At 43.0% G+C, this 12,184-nt stretch overlaps 1 protein-coding gene across 5 annotated transcripts in view; it reads right to left on the bottom strand.

Moving 5' to 3' along the window:
- GULP1 (GULP PTB domain containing engulfment adaptor 1) overlaps positions 1-9,979 on the bottom strand; it is a 223,697-nt gene extending 213,718 nt beyond the window's left edge. For all 5 annotated transcript variants that reach the window (XM_056861479.1, XM_056861484.1, XM_056861481.1 and 2 more), the window contains exon 1: positions 9,885-9,979. The gene's annotated coding sequence lies outside the window, so the exon portion shown is untranslated. The remainder of the gene's footprint in view (positions 1-9,884) is intronic.
- Between the last annotated feature and the right edge of the window lie 2,205 nt (positions 9,980-12,184).

The following is a 12,184-nucleotide window of genomic DNA, read 5'->3' as shown; positions in this document are numbered from 1 at the left end:
AGGGATCTTCTTATATTTCCCTTCTAGAACAGCTGATGGTAGGGCCTGGCATCTGGCAAGGGTAAAGACCTTCCTATAATTAATAGACTCAAGATGATAAAAATAAGCTGCAGGTGAGACCAAGTATCTAAATTTATCAGGCGCTAGGAAAAATGGTGATTTTCCAAGGTCTGTCTGGCGTTCAATGTCTTCCACCCTTTGCTTCAAGAAATTTGATGCTTGATCTACACCCATGGCTAACAGGGTAGGTGGAGAAAGGCCCAGGCAGGCCATTTTATTGAGGACCATCTTTAGCCATGTCGACTGGAACTTATCCAGTAGAAGCAGGGCAGATATGTGCAAATCCTACACATCATTTCTGAAGGGACTTCTGACATAGACTCTGCTCCTCTAGCACATGCTAATGAGGAGTTGGAATGGGAGAAAACTTAAAACCACAAAAGCGGGAGCTGTAAGTAAACTGTCCATGAGTTGCAATTACAATCTTCCTCAGGGACACCGGGAATATAAATATTGTCATAAGTTTGTAAATGAAATTATAAATGAACAGCATGTATTAAGTAAATGCTAAAGAGAGTGCAAAATGCTAACAGATAGTAATCTAAATGTGATGGAAAATTGACATGCAAGAATAAATTTCAGCAGTCTGAGGGAGACTGGGAGGTGAATTGACACATGCTCTTTAATCTGCCTTTCATCTAGATGCTAGATGCATTCTGCATATGCTTAACTGAGCTCTCTTTTCCCCTCTTCCACCACGTCCTCCTGGGGTTGAGCATTAGCAAACAGTTTGAAGACTGGAAGCCCTGGTGAGTCACGGTTCAAGTTAAACCACCACAGTGGGGATTAGGAAGAAATTAAAACAAGAAAACCAACCCTCAGAGATCATTGTGGTTTGTTAATAGACGTGCTTCAAGTATTTTCCGGAACTGCCCTCCTTGCATTTTCAAGAAATAGAGAATATTTGAACCTAAGGAGATCTAGAAGCATGGTAGATGGTCATCACAACATCCAACAGCATTGAAAAAATACAGCATTTTAAATGTTAATTAGAATCATAGAATCATAGAGTTGGAAGGGACCAGCAGGGCCATCAAGTCCAACCCCCTGTACAATGCAGGAAATTCACAACTACATCCCCCCTCCACACCCCTAGTGACCAGAAGATGGCCAAGATGCCCTCCCTCTCATTACTTCTTTTACTTGTAGATTTCCCCTTTGACTGAGTTCATTTAAAACTCCTCAAAAGAACATCATGGGGTCTACAAACAGCATTATCAACAAATACAAATCAGGAAGGCCAATTACATTTCAGGACCCAACAGGGGCTGTAAATTTGGGGCTGTTGTCCTGGTGGGACGTCTTCAGTTTATTTCAGCGAGGAGTCCCTGGGTGGCCGGTCTACACTCACAGCCCCCCTCACAGTCAGTACCAGATGGGGAATGCGGGATAACTGAGCAGGGCTCATTGTCTGTCTTTCCTTCCTTCCCTCTTTACGAGACCAGGATGAAAGGCAGCAGCCAAACCCCAGAGGCATTGAGGCAGCTAATGACAGCTACAAACTGGGCATCGGTCCCACTCCATCCAGACATAAAAGCCCTTTCCTCCTACAACGTTATAAACACACAAAGGACCTGCCTCCGCGTGCCAAATGCCCGCCCGCCCACCAAGGTCGCAGGATGGGATTAGCTACAGAGCTGGAATTGCTCCCAATTATGCCTTCACCTGAGTTGACCACTGTCAGCTGCTGCAGAAGCGACTGATTCCCCTTCCTCACAAAGCAATCGCTCCGTCCACTGAGCCAGAAAATCCCTAGCTGCTTTTCACCACTAGCAACCTGCTCGAGAATCTTGGGGCTCAATCAGTTTGTCTGTGAAGATTAATTACTCCACCTTCAGAAAAATCACAGATGAAACACCAAGAAATATCACTGATAGCTTAGAAAAACCCAACGAACTCCTAAATGTTGGGGCCGTTACCTGGAAAGTTGAAATATGCTTTCCCTTCTGAGCAAGTTAATTCATGCCATCGTATTCCCTATTACTATGTATGGGTGCGAAAGCTGGACAAGGGAGAAAGCTGATAGGAAGAAAGTAGATTCCTTTGAAATGTGGTGTTGGAGGAGAGTGTTCTGGATACCCTGGACTGCCAAAAAACACACACAAATCAGTGGGTTCTAGATCACATCAAGCCTGAACTGACCCTAGAAGCTAAAATGACTCAACTGAGGTTGTCGTACTTTGGTCACATTATGAGAAGACAAGAGTCACTGGAAAAGACAATCATACTAGGAAAAGCTGAAGGCAGCAGGAAAAGAGGAAGACCCAACAAGGGATGGATTGACTCTATAAAGAAATTCATGCCATCGTATTCTCTATTACTATGTATGGGTGTGAAAGCTGGACAATGAAGAAAACTGATAGGAAGAAAGTTGATTCCTTTGAAATGTAGTGTTGGAGGAGAGTGTTATGGATACTATGTACTGCCAAAAAAAACCTAAATCAGTGGGTTATAGATCAAATCAAGTCTGAACTTTCCTTAGAAATTAAAATGACTACACTGAGGATTTTATACCTTGGTCACTTTATGGGAAAACAAGAGTCACTGGAAAAGACATTCATGCAAGGAGAAGGCAACAGGAAAAGAAGAAGACCCAACAAGAGATGGATGGACTCTGAAAAGGAAGCCATGGCCCTCAATTTGCAAGACCTTGTTAAATTTAGGATGTTTTGGAGGACATTGATTCATAGGGTCGCCATGAGTCGGAAGCGGCTTGAGGATACTTAACAAACACACACTGAGCAAACTAGTAACATGTGGTGCTAGCCACTAGGGGTGTGCATATCAATATAACAAAATTTTAAAGTATTTGGATGGGAGACCACCAAGGAAATCCAGAGTTGCTATGCAGAGACAAACCACTTATCGGTTTTTTGGGTGGTTCACAGTATCCATCAAACTCTCCTCCAATACCACATTTCAAAGGAATCAACTTTCTTTCATCACCTTCTTTCATTGCCCAATGTTCACACACGTGCATAGTAATGGAGAATGACTATTGCTGTGGAAACCATTTTAATGCAGATAATGAAGAAGAGTTGGTTTTTATATGCTGACTTTCTCTACCAATTAAGAAAGAATCAAACAGGCTTACAATCACCATCCCTTCGCCTCCCCACACCCTGTGAGGTAGGTGAGGCTGAGAGAGTGTGACTAGTCCAAGGTCACCCAGCTGTCTTCATGTGGAGGGGTGGGGAATCAAACCTGGTTCTCCAGATTAGAGTCTGCCACTCCAAACCACCACTCTTAACCACTACACCACGCTGGCAGAGTTTGCTATTCACTATATGTAAAATGGTATTTTAGCTACTCTGAAATTAAAAAATAAAAATAAAAAGAATGTTGTCAGCACTGCAAAACACATATGATAAGTCGATTCCTTGCATTATTTGCATCTGTTACACAGGCCATTACAGTTTACAGAAAGCCATCTAATTTATAACATTACATTTACACTCCAGATTGCTTGCATTCTGTATTTATGAATGTCCTCTAAACACACCATGGTTTAAGCTCACTTTGGATGACAACATTGTTCTTTGGTACCAATAACCCTATTTCAGAAGCGACTGCAGCTAGTGTATGGCTTCAGTCTTTTAAAAATAAAAGCAGATAACTAAATAAATCCTTAGCCAATCAGTAAAATCTACACAAGCATTTGTGACTAATCATCTTACACAAACCTATTTCACGGCATTATCGTAATCTACAACCAAAAGGCTCTGTGTACTCTGAAAGCACATTATACATTCTTATTAAAATTCCTTTAGAATGTTTCCTTCTTTCTTTTCTCATCCCGTTCTAGTGAGGAGAAAAACATTTCTGGAAGTTTTTCTTGCTCAAGTAAGATCCATGATGGGGTAGTCTTCTCCGCAGAACTGTAAGAATACTCTCCAAAGTATTGCTCTGCCGGCTCATAAGGGCATCCCGCCCCCTTGAGGATTGGTCTGCCCATACCTGCTGTAATTGGAGGAGAAACTAACTCAGCCCGGGTGGTATGCAGGTGCTGCTAACAAGCTAGCAGGATCTCCCCCCTTCTCCTGCTCGACTATCTTGGCCCCAAAATGGTACACTGGAAACCAGTCTATAATCGGCCAGTGTATGTTTCAACAAAGTTCTCACTGCAGCCTCCTTCTAACGTTTAGCAATGCTGCCTTCCACAATGGATGTATTCATAACTCCAGCTAGAGGGACCCTATTCTTATCCTGGCAATCGTCAAGAAGGGCAATGATCTATCTTCACAACCTCAAGAACTCTGACTGTTTCGGTCAAGGTGCTCAATCGGAAGCTACTCAAGCAGTACTGACAAGGATCTGTTTTTAATCCCTCTGGCAAGGGAACTAAACCTGGAATAGCAGTTAGAATGGATGAGCGAGGTTTTATCAGCAAAGAACCCAGCGAAAAAACGATAATGATCAACCAATTCATATATCTTTTCTAGCAGCTCCAATCTAGGTGTTAACAGACCACAAACCACTGTAAAAAATGTAGCCAAACAAGATTCTCCTGATGGAATAGTGGCAGAGAAGAACACTTTCTTCACCATCAACGCCGTGGCCCCATAGGCCTGTAAATGGGCTCTTCGTTTCTCATAGGTCTCTCTAGTAACAGGGGGATGGGCGCCTTCTAGACAGATGGTGAGGACTCCAGGGAACAAATCTGCCCAGAGCCTTTTGCAGCTGGTTATAGGATGTCTCCACAGGGCTGTGGCTCAGTGGTAGAGATTCTGCTTGACATGCAGAAGGTTCCAGGTTCAATCCCTGGAATTTCAAGTTAAAGGGACTAGGCAGGTAGGTGATGTGAAAGACCCCACCTGAGACCCTGGAGAGCCGCTGCTGGTCTGAGTAGACAATACTGACTTGGATGGACCAAGGGTCTGATTCAGTATAAGGTAGCTTCATGTGTGGTTGACACCCTCAAAGTCACCCAGAGCATTCTAGAAACCAACTGGTTCCATTAGCCTCTGGTGGAAGGCATTCTAACAGAACTGCCACCCTTGCAAGAGGGAAGTGTAAGAACTAATCATGTTTTTCATCAGGTAACAACCAATTTCAAAGGTCTCGCTTCAATCCCCTCTCAATTGCCCCCGCAGGTAACTCCTCAGCAGAAAAAAGGTAAACCCAGAGTATGATCTTTCTCCTGTTTTGGGATCCATACCACTTGAGATAATCCAGTGGTTGCCATGGCAGCCATAAAGCCCTTAATGCAGGTTGGCAGGTGCCTCAGGATGGATACCACAGTCTCTCATAGCTATCATTCTGGGGGTCCCTTAAAACTAAACCTGAGGCCACCTCAACTAAATCAAACAGGGAATCTATTAAGGAGTTCCCTCTTCCAGATAATTTACAGAATGATTTTTTTGGCAACATATACAACAATAGCTAGATTCAAGTCCAGTAGCATCTTCAAGACCAAGCAGATTTTCAGGGTATAAGAACATAAGAATGCCCATGCTGGATCAGACCAAGGTCCATCAAGTCCATCAGTCTGTTCACAGAGTGGCCAACCAGGGGCCTCTAGGAAGCCCACAAACAAGATGACTGCGGCGGCAGCATCCTGCCTGGTTTCCACAACACCTCATACAATAGGCATGTTTCCCTGATTCAAAGCTCCCTTCATCAGATCTGATGGTATTGGATGAAGAGGGCATTGGCTCTCAAAAATTCATATCCCAAAAACCTGCTTGGTCTCGAAGGTGCTACTGGACTTGAATCTAGCTGTTCTACTGCAGACCAACACGGCTACCCTACGAAAATACCTAACAACAGACTCTTCAAGTACTTGAAGGGCTGTCATATAGAGAATGGTGTAGAGTTGTTTTCTGTTCCCTCAGAAGGTCGGACCAGAATCAATGGGTTGAAATTAAATTAAAAGTGTTTTCAGCTAAACATTAGGAAAAACTTCCTGACAGTGGGAACGGTTCTTCAGTGGAACAGGCTTCCTTGAGAAGTGGTGGGCTCTCTTTCTGTGGAGGTTTTTAAGCAGAGGCTAGATGGCCATCTGTCAGCAATGCTGATTCTGTGAACTTAGGCAGATCATGAGAGGGAGGGCAGGAAGGGTTGCGGCAGTGTTTGGCTCTCATGGCCCTTTCTTACATGCCCAGGGAAACTCTGATTGCCACGTAGGGGTCAGGAAGCAATTTCCCTCCAGGACAGATTGGCCAGGGATCTTGGAGGGTTTTTGTTGCCACATTCTGGGTATAAAGTAGAGGTCACTGTGGGTGTATGGGGTAGTTGTGAATTATCCTATATTGTGCAGGAGTTGAACTAGATGACCGTGGTGGTCCCTTCCAACTCTGTGATTCCAGCATGCTGTGTTCTTAATGACACCAGTGCACGTGACTGAAACCTAGACATTAACTTTTTAATAAAATTGATATGATGTAGAGCCAGCTGAAAAATACAGCTCAGAACAGTTCACAGTAGAATGCTGATTCTATGACCTTGGCCATCTTCTGGGCAAGGAGTAGGGGGTCACTGGGGGTGTGGTGGGTAGTTTGGAATTTCCTGCATTGTGCAGGGGGTTGGACTAGATTACCCTGGTGTCCCCTCCAACTCTATGATGCTATGATTCTATGATATAAAGAACTTCTGCCAGGGTCCTGCATTACTGAGACTGCATCATTGACAATTTCTCTTCCAAAACCCAGAATACCAGTATGCTTTCTCTCTAGTCTATAAACTTTTAGATTTGGCTTATTAGAGGGGGGAAAGTGTTAACACCAACCAGCCACAAACACAAAAATAAAAGTAATGATTCAGGATGCTCAAATATCAAAATATCTTGTCAACAAAGGGTACGACATAAAAGAAGCTAGAGCTTGAATCAGGCACTATGTGCATTCGAGCCTGGCTTTAACCTCCAGAACTTGTACAAGGAAGAAGGCAGCAAAACAGAAATGATCAAAAAGAAGGGGGGAAAACGAGCAGTAGACATTTATGGCTATAACAAGGTTGAGTTAGGATCTTAAACTGATGTTTTCTTTACATGAAAAAAAAAACATGTACAATTTGGAGCTGTAGAAGCAGATTTTTCTCACAGCACAGCCCATTAAAAGTTAAAATTGCCAGTCCGATCTGCAGCATCCCCAAAACTTTTTATCTCTGTCCGACTGGTTAAGATCGTAAGTAGAAGGCAAACAGGAGACTGGAGGTAAAACTTTTAAAAGAGGGGCCCAGATGGATGTTCCTATCAAAAATGTTTATTCGTAAATTAGTCACAACCTGATTAGAATCTTCAGTTGCGCATAGAGTAGGTCATCTTGATAAGGGAAGACAATTGCTTTTTTATAAGCCAGATACATAGGCTCAGAAAAAATCTTGTATGGTCACATGGAAAAAGAAGAAGAAGAGTTGGTTTTTATACCTAAATTTTCTCCGCTTTTAAGGAGTCTCAAACCAGCTTACTATTGTCTGCCCTTCCTCTCCCCACAACAGACACCTCCTCAGGTAGGTGGGGCTGAGAGAGTTCCCAGTAGTGCTGGATTTACGTATAAGCTAAACAAGCTATAGCTTAGGGCCCCACTCTCTGGGGGCCCCAAAAAAATTTAAAGGAAAAAAACTGGATGTACATTTCCAAAATATAAGATAAAAAACAAATAAAATAAAACCTACATACAGCAACAGTGTTTTGTGTTGTGTAGGCTCCTACGATGTAAGTAATGGGCCCTGCCTGCTAGCCTGCTCCCTAAAATATCACTGGTTTGCTCCCTAAAATATCACTGGTTATCTTAATTGTATTTCAGCTCAACAATTACTTTGATAAAATACATATTTTGTTATGTGCAAATGGCTTTAGATACCTATTAGGTCCATAAATTGTGTGTGTGTGTGAAGTGCCTTCAAGTTGCAGCTGACTTATGTCGACCCCTTTTGGGGTTTTCAAGGCAAGTGACTAACAGAGGTGGTTTGCCAGTGCCTTCCTCTGCACAGCAACCCTGGTATTCCTTGGTGGTCTCCCATCCAAATACTAACCAGGGCTGACCCTGCTTAGCTTCTGAGATCTGACGAGATCAGGCTAGCCTGGGCCATCCAGGTCAGAGCAAGGTCCATAAATTACAATATAGTATATATTCAACACAAAAAACAGCGACAATTTGTTGTTGACAAAGGACAGCTAGACATATAAAGGGCCCCATTACCTTCAATAGCTTAGGGCTTCATCAAACCTAAATCCGGCCCTGGTTCCCAGAGAACTGTGACCAGCCCAAGGTCACTCAGACTTCTTGACTTGATGGGCCTTGGTCAGAGTCAGCATGGCCATTCTTATATGAAGAATTTATACTCTTGAAAATCTCAGCAAGGAATTTATTTCTGGGCTCTGTATATAAAATCTCAGCAAGGAATTTATTTCTGGGCTCTGTATATAAAGGGCAAAACAAAATGCAATGTGGTAAGATCCTCTGGGACCAAGACTCCACAAAGACATCGATGTACAGTGGCCGGTGTTTTTGTATAGAGACTTTCTAAAATGGCAGAAGGCATGGAAGGGCAGTGACCTATTTGTGATCCTGCAAATAATAAAACATACCACTATTTTTGCATTATTTTAACATATAGGGCAATTTGCCCATCAGAACCTTTCCCTTCCTTTTGTGGGGGGGGAGTGTTTTGGCATGCTGATTGATTCGCTTTAGGTAACTAGGATGTTTTCTATCTAAATAAGCGAAGGGACGTGAGAAGCAGAGAGTTGAGAGAAGACAGCCAGGTGAAAACAAGCCAGGTGAAATCCACCGCTGTTGACAGAGTCCATTTTAGGTCACCTTTCTATCCCCCAGCCCCATAAAACCAGCCCCATAAAACCAGAAAACATCAGCAGGCCAAACAAATACGTTTCTAGCCATCAGCACAACAAATGACTCAGATCAACCAGCGGAGCAGCAGGACCGTGACTAATTTCATCCCACTTAATGAGGAAAACAGTTCCAGAAAGAAGTCAAATTTCACCCTGTATCTGGGCTATCGCTCAAGGCCTCTCCAGTGACCAACCCATTAGCATTTGGACAAGAAAAGAAGCTTAGCTGAGAACGTCAGACGGTCCCAATAATGTAATTTGGACAGCTTGAATGGACCGCGGAAAATCCTATTTCGCTGAGCTAACCGAGATTGCCTCTAAGCATTTTCTTCATACCCCTAGCCTTCCCCATCTGACCTCATTTGGAGCTATTCCCAGAGCCCGGGACTATCTTTCACTCCCCAGCCGAGCAATCAGGTGGGATACCTGACAGCCCATTCACAGCCTCCCTTCCAAGCCTAGATTTTTCTTTCAATCTAGCCGCTCACCCTATAAATAGGGCAAAAACCTGTTCCCAAACAGAGCTTTTGTTGGCCAGGGCAATAGGGTTGCCAAGCCCCTCTTCACCACCGGCGGGAGGTTTTTGGGGCAGAGCCTGAGGAAGGTGGGGTTTGGGGAGGGGAGGGACTTTGATGCCACAGAGTCCAATTGCCAAGCTGGCCATTTTCTCCAGGGAACTGATCTCTATCGGCTGGAGGTCAGTTGTAATAGCTCCATCCCAAAAACCTCCTCAGGCTCCACCCTAAAAACCTCCTGCCGGTGACGAACAGAGACCTGGAAACCCTCGACACACACCTTAATATATTGCTTTTCAAAGGAGGAAGTTCAAATATTCATTGGTCAGTTACTAAGACAAATCAGGGTGATCCGCTATTTTGTCAGTTAAGGGATTCATCAAATCTTGCAATAATCAGTTGAGGAACTCCGCCTCCTGCACCCATTATCACAATTTCCAAGTCTACTGCAGCATAGCAGTTGTACAATAAATATTATAACACAAACTCTTACCGTGCTAAGTCCAAATGTTCACCAAGAATTAGAGTAGTTACTTGCTTTCATGGGAAATAAATCACTCGTCCGTCATCGCTTTTGACCTCATATCTTTGTCTTCTCTTTTCTCCGTTTTTCTAGCGTTTGATATGCTGAAAGTATCAAATTGGGAAAGTCAGCCAAACAGTTGCTATGCCACCAAAGCAAATATATTGTTCTGGTCTGGTTATCCTTTTCTTTTAAGACTAAGGATGCGAGGGATTCTTAGTTGCATCCAGTAGGATCGCTGTAGCTTTTCATGCTGTAAAACTGAGCTTCCTCACTCACAGTTTGCAACGCTTAACTCATTCTTGGAGTGGATATATCCCCCCCCCCCCCGGGGCTTGCTTTTCCGGCATCTCTCAGAACACTAACAGTACAAAAGAACATTTTCAGCACTACCTGTAGGTAATCTACTCATTAATTTTCTTTGGAGGCTGATATTGAGAACAGAAAGCACAAGGCCCTCAATCTCCTTGAGAAGAAGAAAATATATTTGGCCACAAATGTATCTTGTCTTGTCTACAGCTACACCGTTTATTGTGAAATCGAGGGAATATCAAGCTACAAACTGGGTTGAAATGAAAGTCACCTGCAGTATTTCAAATAACCATTTTTTATCCGTGTGGGAAAGAAAAGTACCAGACAGACTTTGAATACCATTTTAAAACAGGATATCACGCCATCTATGGACACGCACAGATTTTTACTGTGATGACGAGTACACTCATACGAGTAATTTAATGTACTCCTTTGGTACAAGTTATAGATGGGTACCAATTTTCATGTTATGCTGAATATACCCTGACAGCAGTCTACAAAGATGTAGACAGGAGACTTTATTAATGGGTAGTTAATAGGAAATTCTGTCTTTCTATCAAAAATGGTTAGGAGCAGCACAGAGAAAGTAGATGCGGAAGGAAACTATGAGGCCAGAATACTAATTTGCCGGCGTGCTTTACCATCATTGAAGTAGTTCTTGAAAAGAGAGAATATATGTGCAGTTTGTGCTAACAATACTCCGCGCACTCTACCGTCAGACAACCCAAATTCTGCAAGAAAAACTGAATTCTACTGAACACATGAACACATGAAGCTGCCTTCTACTGAATCAGGCCCTGGGTCCATCAAAGTCAGCATTGTCTATTCAGGCCAGCAGCTGCTCTCCAGGGTCTCAGGCAGAGAGGTCTTTCACATCACCTACTTGCCTAGTCCCTTTAGTGGAGATGCTGGGGACTGAACCTGTGACCTTCTGCATGCCAAGTAGATGCTCTACCACTGAGCCACCTTGAGTCTGCCTTTCTCACTGGGACTCAAGGCAGGTTACACAGGCCTTTTATGCATGGCTGTTTCCCTCGCGGTCACCCCTCCAATGACTTCGGGTCTTCATTTTCATTATGCATGCGGTTTCCAACTGTCAAAGGTCGCCTTGCTCTCCCTATGTGTTTCCGCATGTTTTGCCTGTGTTTTCAAGGATATGTTTTATCACAAATTCAAAAACAGGGGCAAAACATGCAGAAACCCATAGGGAGAGTGAGGCGACCTCTGACGGTTGGAAACTGCATGCATAATGAAAATGAAGAACCGAAGTTATCAGAGGGGTGACCACATGGGAAACAGCCATGCATAAAAGGCCACAGAGTGAGTCAATACAATCAATATGATGGGAGTAGTAGTAGTAGTAGTAGTAGTAGTAGTTGGTTTTTATATGCCAATTTCCTCTACCACTTAAGGAAGAATCAAACTGGCTTACAATCACCAAAGCTAAGTTCCACAACTCGAAAGTGTCTTGTTTTCATAAGGTTTATCTGCTTCAATGCCACTCTAATATTCTGGAATTTAACAAGAATCTAATCAGGTTTCAGCACACACACACACACACGCCAGAGCTTTCCTGCTTAAGTAAATTTGCCTTCCTTTTCCCAAACATGACTAATATATACAAGGGAATCAATGTCTTTACAGAATACTAACAATTGCTGGCAGAAAGATTCAAATGATTTAGTATTTCTGTAATACAAAAACGAGTTTTGAATGAAAAATCTCATTTACATTTCTTGACAAACCAACTATTACACTGCAGTTGGAAGTATTACACAGGGTAAACATATGCAGTTACTCCAGTCTAAGCCCACCAATCGCAGGTGTTAACTCTGCATAGGATTTCTTTATTTAACCAAGGCTTTCTTTGTTTAACCAAGTCCCTAATGCAGAATAGCATTTCAAGTGTGCGCGATCTACTGAAAGGAAGAGAGCTAACTAGCATAGATTAGCATAATGTTTTTAGGCATTCAGTACATG

The sequence above is a fragment of the Euleptes europaea genome, chromosome 15 (genome assembly GCF_029931775.1).
Source record: "Euleptes europaea isolate rEulEur1 chromosome 15, rEulEur1.hap1, whole genome shotgun sequence".
NCBI lineage: Eukaryota > Metazoa > Chordata > Lepidosauria > Squamata > Sphaerodactylidae > Euleptes > Euleptes europaea.
Note: the sequence above shows the minus strand (reverse complement) of the source record. Positions and strands in the feature narration are given on the sequence as shown.